The 13,088-nt window shown below is 50.0% G+C and overlaps 1 protein-coding gene across 3 annotated transcripts in view; it reads right to left on the reverse strand.

Annotated features, from left to right (window-relative positions):
• Positions 1-1,891, reverse strand: part of DAGLA (diacylglycerol lipase alpha) — a 73,520-nt gene extending 71,629 nt beyond the window's left edge. For all 3 annotated transcript variants that reach the window (XR_010389576.1, XM_064513382.1, XM_064513381.1), the window contains exon 1: positions 1,731-1,891. The gene's annotated coding sequence lies outside the window, so the exon portion shown is untranslated. The remainder of the gene's footprint in view (positions 1-1,730) is intronic.
• Positions 1,892-13,088: the final 11,197 nt, after the last annotated feature.

The raw sequence follows: 13,088 nt of genomic DNA on the forward strand, positions 1-13,088 counted from the left end.
AGAACTTCTAGGCTACATGCCTTATTTACAAACAGAGTAACAGGTGCTCTATGAGTTTCTGCATGGACCTTGCCCCATCTGTTAGCCATTATTGGTCTGCTACAGAGAGACACATATTCACTAGGTTGAAGAGTAATCTAATCAGGGGCTATTAGCACTCAATGCAACTTTTATGGCACAGAAAGCTAATACCTAGGACAATGGAACAACTACAACCAGATAATGTTTTCTATTTCGAAAACTTACCGGTGCCCAACAGACGTTTCCTTCTTCTCCAATCACAAACTTCCCCATCATGTAAACAATTCACAAAAGCCAGTGTCATAAAACCAAGAGATTAAAGAATCTGTCTTTGCAAAAGCCACTTCCTACAATTTCATTATCTCCTGACCACTACTATTTTAAAACCACTCAGCCTGACCACACAAGCTCAGACACTTCTCCCTGCCCTACCAGAAAATGACAGTCAGCAGGAGGTAGCAACTCACCAACAGGTAACACGAGGTTTTATCCTCACAGGCAAGTAATCTCCTTCCAGCCTTGGCAGAGGTTACACTTTCCCATAGAACCATTTTCTTTGGGCAAGCTGGCTAATCCGCAGAAGAGAGATTTGTACCTTTTAATTGGCAACACTCAAACACTCAAGCATCAGAGAAGCTGCATACACTTTATATCTTATATCCATATCTGTTTCTCTTTAGCAATCGCTATGCTGTTTTCTACCTGGTCCTGGGTTAGGCACCATGCTGCATATGAGGAGCTGTAGACTCAACAATCGCTCTTTCTATATTCCAAGTGACAACTGAAAAATGCCCCAAGTGCACAGTGAGGTAGCAATTCCAAGAATGGAGCCAGCATGAATTTTGGCTGAGGAGAGCCTGACAATGTCTCGACTGTCAGATTTCAGAGTGATTTCAGCCCTTGCTTTTAGGAGTACACGGGTCCTTGTTACCCTAAATGTAAATTTTTAAGGTCAGGGCTCATCACCCACTTCAGCAGATACTCGTAGCATTCGTCCTTTTAGCACCAGCTAATTTTCTCAGAGACTGGTCCCTGTGGAGAAGTGCTGAAGGCTAAGAGAAAGAACCCTTGTGTCACACCCACCTCCAATACACCCTCAGTTCCTCCCTGTACAACCAGACAGCAACACATCTCCCTCTCCCACACCGGGCTAGTGCTGACAGGCACGGTCAGCCCGGGTGGGCTCACTAGGGACCTGGGCCCTGACCCCGCCATCAGTGCCTTGTGTCCCCCTTCGGCACCTCTCTGCCTGTGGGGCAAGGACGGCCTCTTTTCGTACTGTGCACGGCACACACGGCAACGGGGTCTTTCCTGGGGCCTCTGGAAGCTCCTGCCGGAGCGGGAAGCACCAAGGGAAGCGGCCTCCTGACGGAGGCAGCCCCCCTCCTCCGGCTGGGCACCTCCCGCAGCAGCGCGGCTTCACGGGAGGAGACCGCTCCCCGCGGGCACCTCGCTCGCACCTGCCGCCGCCCCCCGAGCAGGGCAGGCGACGGCGACAGAGGACGCCAGGTCGGGGCAGCGCCAAGCGCCGCCGACGCGAGGGGCCGCACTGGGCCGCCCGCTGCGCCCCTCGGCGCCCCGCGGTGCGAGACCTCCCCGCACCGGCTGCCCGGTCCCCGCCCGCCGCAGGCCCCCGCGACCTGCCCTGCCCTCGGCGGGGAAGGCCCCGCCGGCCCCAGCCCGCGGCGGCCGCGCCTGCCGCCCCTCACCTCGTCGCCGCCCGCGACGCAGGCCCAGGGCCGCCGCCGCGGCCGCCGCCACCTCCATCCTGGGGGCCTCGCGGCCCCCCGATTCTCTAACGCCGCCTCCGCCCGTGCAGGGGCCGCCCCCGCCCCTGCCGGGCCGCCCACTGCGTCAGCTTCGTAAGGGCCGCTACGCACCCAGCGGTCACCATGGCGACGGCGGGCGGCGCGCGGGGAAAGAAGCCGGCGGGCTGGCGCGTCCCCTGGCGGACCGCGGCGACGCCTGCGCCGGTCCCGGCCGCTGCGGCGGGCCCGGCCGGGCCGGGCCGGGCGGCCCCCGGCCGCGGGCGGCGGCGACGGGGCCGGCGCTCCGCCGAGCCGGGCCCTCGTCGCGGCTCAACTGAGACCGTGCGCTGAGGGAGGGTGGGGCCGCCCCGAAGGCGGAGGCGCCCACGTCCCCGCCGCGCCGCAAGCGGCGCGGCGACGCGAGGGAGAGCACAGGCCTCGCGCCTGGGGCAACGCGGACAGATCAGCGCCCCGGCTTTCCCGGCAGCGTTTTCCCCGAGGAAGGCCCCCCAGCACGAAACCAAACCTTCCTTCCTGGCCGCCGCCAGCCCGCGGTTTCACCCTGCGGCCCCGTTTTTGGGTCAGAGCCGCTCCGCAGCCCATAGCACTCGATGCGCCTCTCCTTTTTAAACACCCATCACAGGTAACAATGCTTTGCTGGGCGGAACTTGAAATTTAATCACCTTTTAATCGAAAGGCTTTGAACCACACTGTGACCAAAATGGAAAAAGGGCTTTGGCCGTTGGTAAGCGCTAGCACATGCTGCCAAGAGCTCAGCCCCACCCAAGGTGGCCCGCGCTCTCAAGCAGCCGTGGCGCGGACGGTCCTGCCCATGCATCACTAACCACCCATGCCTTGCGAGGACACGCTCACCCCACGTGGCCTGCGCCTGCCCACGGCCTTGGGTGGGAGGAAGGACAGCATTGGCCAGCATCAGACACAGCAACGACCTCAACTAACACCTATCAGAGCATCTGCCTGTACCGGTTTCTCCAGGCTTCGGAGCAGAAGTCCTGCGACGTCTTTCCTGATGGGAGCCAGCACATTCCCACAGAGCTTCAGATTTGACAAGTCAATGTTTCTGAATGAAGCCTGTTGGAAAATTCCGATACCAGCTGCAGTTCACAGCAAAAGGTTGGACAAGCGTTTCCACCGACCCTGTGTGCCGCAGACCCGTCATCCACTTCAGCAGCCAAGGACAGGATTTAGAGGGTCTTATCACAGAAGCCCAGGAAAGCAGCAGACAGGTCTCCTGTGGCTATGAACACAGGTCCTAGGAAACAGCTACGCTCATCCAGCCAGGGACAGTGACATCTGCACTTGTGCCCATTCCTCATTAGAGCAAATAGGACACTAGTCTTCAAACAGCTCAGTGAATATCACTGTACCTTAAAATAAAATAACCCAACGGGACTATAGGTAGTAGAAAACTATATTCTGCAAAAACTGCTTTGAAGCTGTGGTATTCATTGATGCTGAGGTCTTTGTATACTGCTCAGGCATGAAATTACACTTATGCTCTTTTTAAGTCCTTTTATCTTGTCAAACAGGTGTAAAGTGGCTTTGGTTTAGATGAAAAGCTGGTGTAAATATCCTATTTAGATAAATCATTTTATCCCGTATGTGGCACTTCCAAAGTCTTCCATCAGCACAAACCCTTCTCAGCAGACCCATACCAGTCAGGTGGCCAGAGACCCCCCCAAAAGCTCTGCAATGTAGAACAGATGGAAGCAAAGTCTCATGAAAACTGACTAAAAATTACTATTTTATTAATGAAAATACAATCTGTAGCTGTTCAGGACTTCTAAACGCAAATAGTGGTATAGAGTATATACCAGCCCAGATCCTGCAAACACTTATGCCAATTAATATATGCAAGTCATCACATGCAATTAGTGTCATGCAGTTCAAGCTTTCCACTTGTGAACAGTCCCAGCTGTCCATATCTGTAACTCAGCTCCATGAAAGAATTGCTGGTAAAAAGGACCAGACCATATTTATAGCACAGCTAGAGCAACAGAGTACATTGCAGCTATTGATAGTTCTGTCTTTCAAGACACCTGAGGTAATGACAATTTACAAGCTCAGGCTTCATTTTATGCAATCCCATTTCTGTTACAATCCCTCAAATATCCTCCGCCTCTGCCCATACATGTAGGGCATTGCCTTCTACTGAATCCATGTGAGGGCAGCTGGCAGAGCACCTGGGGTACTAACTACTGCCAAAGGCAAAGCAGGGGGGCGGGGGAGCTACTTGATTAAGAGAATAATGGGAGTGCATGAGCAGGAGAGATGAGATGTTTGCTAAGCCCCAGAGACCACTTCAGACCACCTGAAATGGCTCCCCACCTACATTCTATATAGCAAGGACATTAACTTAAAAGCTTCCCAACCTAGGAATAAGCCCTTAGCTTTGAGGGCCCAGGGCCATGGTATGGCAATGCATATGCCTCAGTGAGAAATCCTACATCTTAGGAGGAATATAGGAGAGGGGAATTACAGCAGCAAAGGAAAATAACTATACATGTATTGTCCAGGTTATCACTGAGTAGTTTGGATACATGCTTATTCAGGTAGGCTTATACAACCTGCATTTTCATCAGGACACCACTTCTACCGACAGACCAAAATGGGTTCCAAAGTAAAACCTTTAGCAGCAACACTGGCTTAATAAATTGCTGGCCTTCACTGCCCCCACTCACCCCGGACTATTTGTTTGTGCAGCCAAACTCTGCTGAAAAACAACCTACAAATAAAAGAGGGCAGGAGGCATTCTTTGTTTTGTTCTTTAAGTTGAATCAGGTACATGCCACAATCACACAAACAGGTATAGCATGGAGGCAGCTGTACCAAGCTGGTATGTCACCAAGTCCTTGGAATCACTGATAATCAGTATCCAAGATAAGTCAGTTGTGAGTTACAGTCTGGATCATTAAGACCAGTCTTGGATGGGCTTCTGAGGTCTTTGTAGTATGGTAGCAATGCACAAAAAGGATGTAATCAACACTGCTGATCGCATAGAACATCCTGAAAGAAGTCAGTGGGATTCTGGGGTTCAGGATCACATTACACAGGAAAACCTAAAGGCAAAAAGAATCCTGTCCAGTAATTCTGAAAAAGTAGCAAGGCTCTGAAATATACAAACCCAGGAGCCACCAGCTACCAAAAATAACTGGGGACATGGGAAGCTTTTGTGTATTTTTCATTTTGTTTTAATTGCCACCACCCCCAAGCAGAATACATGCAATTGCACTGTTCTTAAGTCATGCTCCTGCTTGCCTCCCAGGTAAAGCCAGACAGCTCATTACTCCTATGGTAACAAGCCCTTCTCCTCCTTGGTCCCAATACTGCCAGTTTCCCTGAGCTCCTCCATGAGAATTACAATAAAAATCAAAGGAAAAAATATTAACAAAAAATCCTACATGGGACCTCATGTTCCAAGAGCACAGCAATCTTCTTGACAGAGTGGTTCAAATACCCAGGCCTTCTCCAGTCTCCTGTCAAGGCCTGTGTAACACCATACCAAGCTAAACCCTGTCATCTCCTCAGCAGCTGCAGGCTTCCTGTGCCAGGTTCACCTCTGCCTCTGAGCAGAGCCTGGAGCATGGAGATAACCTGGGTCACCTCAGTTCTTTCAACAGCTGAGCCTCCCAAATAGGAAACTCCCCTTTCCTGGCCATTATCTGTCCTAACCTATGCTGGAGTACGTTCTTGAAGGCAAAGCATGTTCTTGAAAGTGGGAGAGGCAACAGAAAACTAAGTCGGTCTCCCCAGACAGCATGTCCTGCTCTGGAGTTACCTCCTTGCGGGGTCAAACTACCTTGAGATCACTTTTTTTTTCTTTTTTCTTTTTTTTTTTAGGGTTGGCACTAACTCTCACCGCCAGACGACCATTCCACAGCTACTTCCACCAAGTAGATCAGGAAAGAAAGCCATCTCTTCGCTACTTTTGACAACATAGTAGCTTATCTGAAACTGAGGATACAGGAGGCCTTAGCAGTGTGCAGGAAGTAATTGGCATCTAGCTCTCATAGAGAAGCCCTCTGATGCTGATCACTATTTCATATGGCTAAACTGAAAGCACTGGCTGCATGAAGTGACCTGGCAAGACGTTTTTGTAATTCTCAAAGGGAAGGTTACCAGGGGCAGGGCATCACCAAAAGATGAGGGATAACATGTCAATACTTCCTTCAGAGGGAAATATCCCAGTACTCCACATCCACGGTCCGTCATTCTCCAGGGACCCTCAGTCAACTATAAGTCCACAGAGAAATTTCACCAAAGCAGACAGACATCACGGAGTTTTCTTCAGATGATACCAATGCCAGATAAGACTAGACTCTGGGAAGCGCGAAAACTAAAGCTTTTAAAAACAAACCAAATCAACAGGGATTCCTGTCCCCCACTTCCATCACATCAGGTGTAAGCTGCCTGTCCTTATCTTCAGCACCCAGCCTTTCCTGTGCCTCCCCAGCCTACCTGTCAGCTCTCCTGCACTATCCAGCACGGACTGCCACCTGCAATTAGCCAGAGACATCAGCCTCCATCACCTACTTCTGAAGTATTTCTAAACTAGCACCTTCAAGCTGATTCTCCTCAGCTTAGGAGAAGCTCCCCCCACACCAGCTGCCTAAGTCCTTCATTATCCACTGTCAGAGTGCCCTTGAAGTTTTCTTTGCCTTGATGTCCACAAGACATAGCTGCAGTCCCAGCACACACCAAAACAACCGTGTCCCAGGCTGGCTTGTGTCTCCTCCTTTCTCAACACTCACCCTTCCCTTACACTTGGACTGTAAAACTCTTAAGGGAAGGGACTAACGGGTGCTAATGCCCCTCCACCAGCTGCAGCAAGACCAGCTGCTTCAGCACTGCAGAAAAAAACAGCATTGCTCAAGTCTTAAGTAAATAGCACCATCCTAATGAAGGTGCTTTTCTTGTGCTCAGCATGTTTGCAAAGGTCTCCTCCAAGCTGGGTCAGGGCCTTCCACAGATCCTCCAGGCACTAGGACATATCTTTGAAATATAACATGCTGACATACCAAGCACAAAATCACTTCTCTACTCACTTCGTCCCACAGCATCTGCTCCATACTGCATTCAAGATTGGGGCATAACAGAACTCTGCATCCAGCTACATCTCCTATTTAATAAATGGCTCATTAGCATTTTACAGGTATCTTTACAGCTAAACTAGCTATTGGTTGTATCTATGTAAAAACTCAAAGAGCTGCACAAATCAAAGCAGGGGTACTGCCAACCCAAATACTCCATGGGTACTGCCATCAGTCAAACCACCCCAGGGTAGATGCTCAATTTCCACTGGGGACAGAAATACAGACTCCCACTCAGTGCAAGATAGATGCCTTGACACCATTCTTGCCTTTCAAAAGGCTAGAGGCTGGTCTAACATGGAACACCCTGGCTGGCTGGATTTGCTCCTGTCCCATCCAGTGTGCTTGAATCTGACCCCTGAAACAAGCCCATTCCTATTGCAAGCCAAAGCCCATTTTGGGGATGAGAGATCTATCCAGCTTCAACTGGTCTAACTTGGGGACTGATGCTCTGGCAAATAGTAGAAAGGACAAAGTCAGGCTGCTAGATTGACACCCTGAGGTTTCTAGACTGCTCCAGGAGCTGAAATGCCTCCCAAAATCAGTCAGGACAGATCAGAAGCTCATCTACTTGCTGCAGCAAAGAATTTCTCCCATGCATGTGCTGAAGAGACAGGCCTGTTACTGAGGTGTGGGGCAGCAACAAGGGTGATTGTACGGGCTTGGTGAGAGGGCGTGCCCAGAGAAAGCTGTGGGCAAGTCCCAGTACATCAGGCCTAGGAGACCTAGCAGGGCCAGAGCCTGTCCCAAAGCCTTGATGAATATCTGCCTTTGTAGAACTTCATCCTGCTGCCCCGCAAGTGTTCAGAGTAGTACTCAAGGCTCTAGCTGGACCTTCTCACAAGAGAGAGCTGCTCTGCCACTGCTCTTTGCCACTAGGCAAGACAAAGATCTCCATCCCATTACCCATTTGAACTCTACACCCACCTGGTTCATGCTTGTTATCTCAAATTGCTTGTGAGATGGCATGTTCCCAACCAGCTTGGCAGCTCCTTTTCTGGGCCACAGCTCTTCCCTCTTGCACTGTCATAGATACATGCACTAGTGAGTTGCCCATCTTGTGAGCAGGTCCAGCCCTGAGGTTTCCCAGCTCTCCCTTGTTAGGTGAGACTGCCTTTCTAGTCACAAAAGTTGCTTTCTCTTGGGCACTGCTTTGTAAGGATCTCCACCTTCTGCAAGCAATCTCTCACACCAGGAGCCAGAGCAGCACATGCCTTTACAGTGCTGCGGGTTCACTTTTGGCATATAGTAAATATATAAATGTGTACATGTGTTTATTTTACTTTTTCTAGGCTTTTTGTCAAGGCCAATTTCCCCCTCAGGTTGCATTTGGTAATTCAGCACAACCCTCACTGCTAATGATTGCTAGCACAAACTCATCCTCCAGATGCTTTTCTAACTTTGTGCCAGATCTAACTATGGAAGCCAAGACTCAGACTTGCTATAAATCCCACCAGTACCCCCCCCCCCCCATGAATGTTATCCAGCGTTACCCAAACAGTAACTCTTCAGTTCAGAAATTTCTTGCTGGTAAATAACCATCTCCACTGAAAGTGAATATTAAATAACATTTCACTACAGTTCTTTCACTGCTGCAAAGTCTGGTTAGCAGTGCTCAGGGCCTTTTTCCTACCTATCAGCAACAGGTGGCCTCTCTCCATTAGAGACAAATGAGGTGAGAGGTTAAAGCAATGCTCTGGGCTTTAGTACCCCTGCCATCAGCTTCTACCTCTGTTTCACAGTTCCTCTTGGATCTTGGACAAACCTGTTGATCTCAGCAAGCCTTGCTGTGCCACATGCTAAAGCTTGCTTTTTCTCCTTGGATTGTAAAGCCTCATGGTTTTGATGGAAAAGGAAGCATAAAAATGATTCCTAGAGGCTCAGAGGCAAGAAGACAAATGCAAGCCCACAAGCTCATGATTCTGGGGACCTGACTCATGACTTTTTGTTTACAGTGCTGGCAGTCTAGCAGAGGCCCTGCCTTCCTTACAACACTGCCCTATTCAGGTGTGATAACATATCATTTTCTTCATCTGTGCAACCTCCTTAAATTCCTATGTGCTGTCTTATTTCTCCTCACCACCTACCTTTTGAATGCCCTTGGCTCTGTCCTCATTGCTAAAACCTCATTTGGAAGAAGAGCTCTAGCCCAGAAATGAATCAGGATATTTAACAAGAGCTTTAGGAATGTGGGATGAATTCACCCCCACAAACAGGAGAGCTGGCCTTTTCCCAGGACTCTGCAGGACTTGTTCAGGTTGCACTAATACAGCTTCCATGCAGAAAAAATGCTAGCCAAGATATCAAATCATGAAAAATTACCTCATGGGATAACAGAGAATGAGCTGTTTACCAATTCCTAGTGGCTTGTTAACCTCCTGCTATGGGAATCACTGCAGCAGGGTAGGAAGGTTTATGGTTCAGCTGTGTTGCGCCTGTCAGTGCAGGGTCTGAGGAGCACAGAAGCACCTGAGGTGGGCCCAAGAGCCAGCTACTGTTTTTCCACCATATGCACAGACCATGGGGACACGTCCCATCTGAATTGGTGTTCCCCCAATGCAGGGAAAATGAAGAGAGAAGTGGTCTTAGGATAGCACTAAGTTTGACTCTTTCTCACCAAGCAGCACCTGCTGCCTCCCAGGCTCCCTAGGAAGCAAGAGGGGCAGCAAACACGGCTGTCAGATGCAGATGCCACACAGAGGATGCAGACTTTGCGCAAAGCATGCCACTCCTCCCCATTTGCTATGTCTCTGGCCATCAGTCAGACGCAATTAAAAAGCAGCAGCTGGAGCCAGGACACTTGGATGATTTTATTAGGTCAATTGCACTACCATCTATGTTTGCTTTGGAACCTGAGTAGCGTTTACGGTGCTTATTTCTAGAGATGAATCTTAACAGGGCTTAGGCAGGTGTGCTGAACCAAAAGGCTTCAAATCAAGGATTCCTCCTCTCTGGCTCTTTTTCTGGCTCCTTTCCCACACTGTTCACACCAGGCTGCCGAACAATCACTCAGTTCTCTAGGAACTCAAAGACCTTTCTAAACACAGTTGGCTTTAGTCCAGCTCTGAACTGACAGAGGAGGAGTCTCTGCTCTTGACTGGAGAATGTGCTTCCCGTTGAGATCCTAATTCTCCCAACACAATTGGTTAGAGCACAGCTCCTCCACACAGCTGTGCACAGAGATGTTGGGATCATATCCACTGAAGTAGATGGGAGAGGAGCCTAGGGACAAAGTAGAGGTTGCTATGAAGACTGGTATCCTGGAAAATTATCCTACAAATAATTTCCCAGTTTTATGTTGCAGACAGCAGTTCCCTTTTGTACAAGCCCATGAGCAGCAGGATGGTATCACATCCTCCCTCCCTCAGAAATGCAGTTTGTTGAGTACTTACAGCAGCAACAGAGACAGATCACCACTGTGCCTTAAGTCTCCAAGATGGTCTTGGTTCTGCTAAGGCAGTTTGCCTCCTAGTGGGTCTCTCCTCCAGGACCTCTCTGGCAAAGCCCTGTTTTGCAGCAGTGAGAGCTGCAAAGCAGCATTTAGTATTACGGTGTGCCAACAGCCTTATCCTTGGGTGGCAGAGCACAACTATACCCCCCCATCTCAGACCCAAAGTGTGGGGGGGTACAACTACCCCCACCCCACCTTGGGCCCTAGCTGACTGCAAATAACTGACAGCACCCAGGGCTGACCAGGAGGAACTAGGTGATACTGGTTGCAACTGCTGAGGCCAGAAACAGGCATGAGGTCATCAAAAAGGGGTATATTTTCCCCAACGTGGCATGAGGTCAGCAAAAAAGGGTATCTCCACACCAAATATTGTATGACCATGAGTCAAACTCTGTGCCCATAAATAGCACTGCAGCCTAGAGCCCATGGAGCTCTCCTGCATGGCAGCAGGCTGCACAGCAGCAAATCTCCTCTTGAGTTAGGATGCCCCTCAAAGTTACTCTCCTGGAGTTACGAGAACCTCTGACAAGAAACTGTTGGAGTGGGAAGAAACTGAGACTTGGGCAATAATGAATGTGCAGTAAGATTTGCTTGCTATGACTACACTGTATAGCCATCTTCAATAAATCTGTTTGCAATAAACCCAAATAATAGTAATACCATAATACTACTACTAATAACTCCCACTGCACCACCGCAACACCTTGTCCCTGAGGCAAGGAGCAGCCCAGTTGAGATATGTGTCCAGGTGGCCTCTAGGGGCTGCCATCACTGGCCAGAACCCATTTCTGCTGGGAGAAGAGCAACAAAACACAGGGTGTTCCTTCCTCATGCACCTTTGGGTGGAAAATGGCACAGGGAAATGGTGCAAAGAGCCACAAGCAGCAAGCCACATGGCAGGGAAGGTGAAGCAACAAGGCTGTCAAGGCTAATGTGCTGTACCTCAAGCAGTGCAGAATTCCTCTGCCAGTTCATTGCCTCGTGCCAGGAAGCAGAGACAGCATAAGGCAGGGTGAGTCTGAACAGGCAATGCTGGGAATCCAATTGCTCAGCTGCATCAGCTCTGCCCAGAGCAGGGGCAGAGATGATGGGTGTGCAAGCTGCCAGCCACCTCTGTGTTGAGAGAATGAGGTTACGAGCCCCTGAGCCTCCAGCTGTGCCCTGTTCACCTCAGTTGCTGTAGCTGAAGCTGTTTTGTTCTGGAAGTCACCCATTCTGTACCCACATAATTAGCCAAAACAGCAGCCATCAAATTAACACATACCCACAGCTCCAGTTCCACCTCACCAGTCCTTACCTTCCAAAACTACTTCCCCAAGAATTATTATCTAAATCTTTACCCTGCTGCAGCAGTGGACAGCCAGATGAGTCAGAGCCCAGCTGTGCTGCAGAGACATGAGTAGTGCCAATTCATATTACCAGACCTGTGCACACTGGAAAACAAGACACAGGCTCAGGAGGCAGCACTTGGATCAAGATGAGGCCAAGGGAGAGAGAACTGGAAAAGAACAGGCTATAAAGAAATACTCAGCAACTCAGGCTCACCCGGTACCCGGGAAGGCAGGAACAACAACCAGAACCTGCCCAGAACCTGAGCAAACACAGAGGCCATCAAAATATGAACACAGATGTCCCTGTGCAGGGAAGCATTGTGTTTCTAGGTAAGGAAACTGCAATACTGACAAACAAAAGGGATCCAGAGAACCAAACACAAGAGAACAAAGGAAAATGAGAGAGAGTCCGACAGTCAGGATCTGCTTTAGATACCTAATGAACAAGAAGAAAAGGATGAGTGGTTGCTAAGGGAAATGGGACAGATGGCTGGCACAGAGAACTTGCTGACTCTTGGAGACTCAAAACTCTGATTTGGGGGGGGGGGGGGGAGATGTGTGGGGAGAACAGGCAAACACAAGGCAGCAAAAGTAAGACCACCACCACTTCCTGCCTCCCCTGTCCCTTTAAGTGTCAAGATTGATTGTTTCTTAACGGAAAGGTCACACAAGCAGTGGGAGAGGAGATGGACCGAGTGCTTTAGCTCATCACGAGCTCCCCCACCTCCAGCCCCTGCCTGCTCTTCAGCATGCTCTCCTTTTCCGTGGCCTCCTTGTGAAACCAGCAATATCCCCACCACCCCAGACCTGGCAGCTGAGGAGCAGTGGGTACACCGCATGCAAATCACAGCACTGTGCAACAGCAGGTCCTGGGACAGTGACAGGGCAAAGTCACAGCTCAGAGAGAGGAAAGCCAAGGGGATGCTGGCTCTGGAGATCAGACTGTCTGTAAAATACCATACCTCCTGGACATACTGTCTCTGAGACACATTTACACCTCTCCCTGACATTTAAAACCATCTGAGCCTTTTGGCTTCTGCTGCTGTCATCCCTGTGCCAGGTCTTTTCTGGCTCCAAAAGTCTCCAACTTGGTTTCCCTGCAAATGCAGCCCTCCCAACAGGTCTCAAATCTTGGTGGCAGAACAGGAGGAAGCAGGGAGATGGCGGGAGTTTCTGCTACCATGTAATTTGCTGAGGGTGGGAAGGGTGCCAAGAGCCTGTCAAATCCTGATGGCCGTAAACAAATCTCTGAAGGAGAGAGATAAAAGGGGGAGAGGAAAAAAAAAGAACTTGGCAACAAAGAAAGCAGAGCTCACAAACCAAGACATGCACCACTGTGTGAGGTTGAATAGAGTGTCTCTGTGCTGGGGTTTGAGGGATGTAATGTCTAACAGGCAGAGCTCTGGGTCTGGGGAACCTGCACTCC

This window comes from Dromaius novaehollandiae, chromosome 5, assembly GCF_036370855.1.
Source record: "Dromaius novaehollandiae isolate bDroNov1 chromosome 5, bDroNov1.hap1, whole genome shotgun sequence".
Lineage (NCBI taxonomy): Eukaryota > Metazoa > Chordata > Aves > Casuariiformes > Dromaiidae > Dromaius > Dromaius novaehollandiae.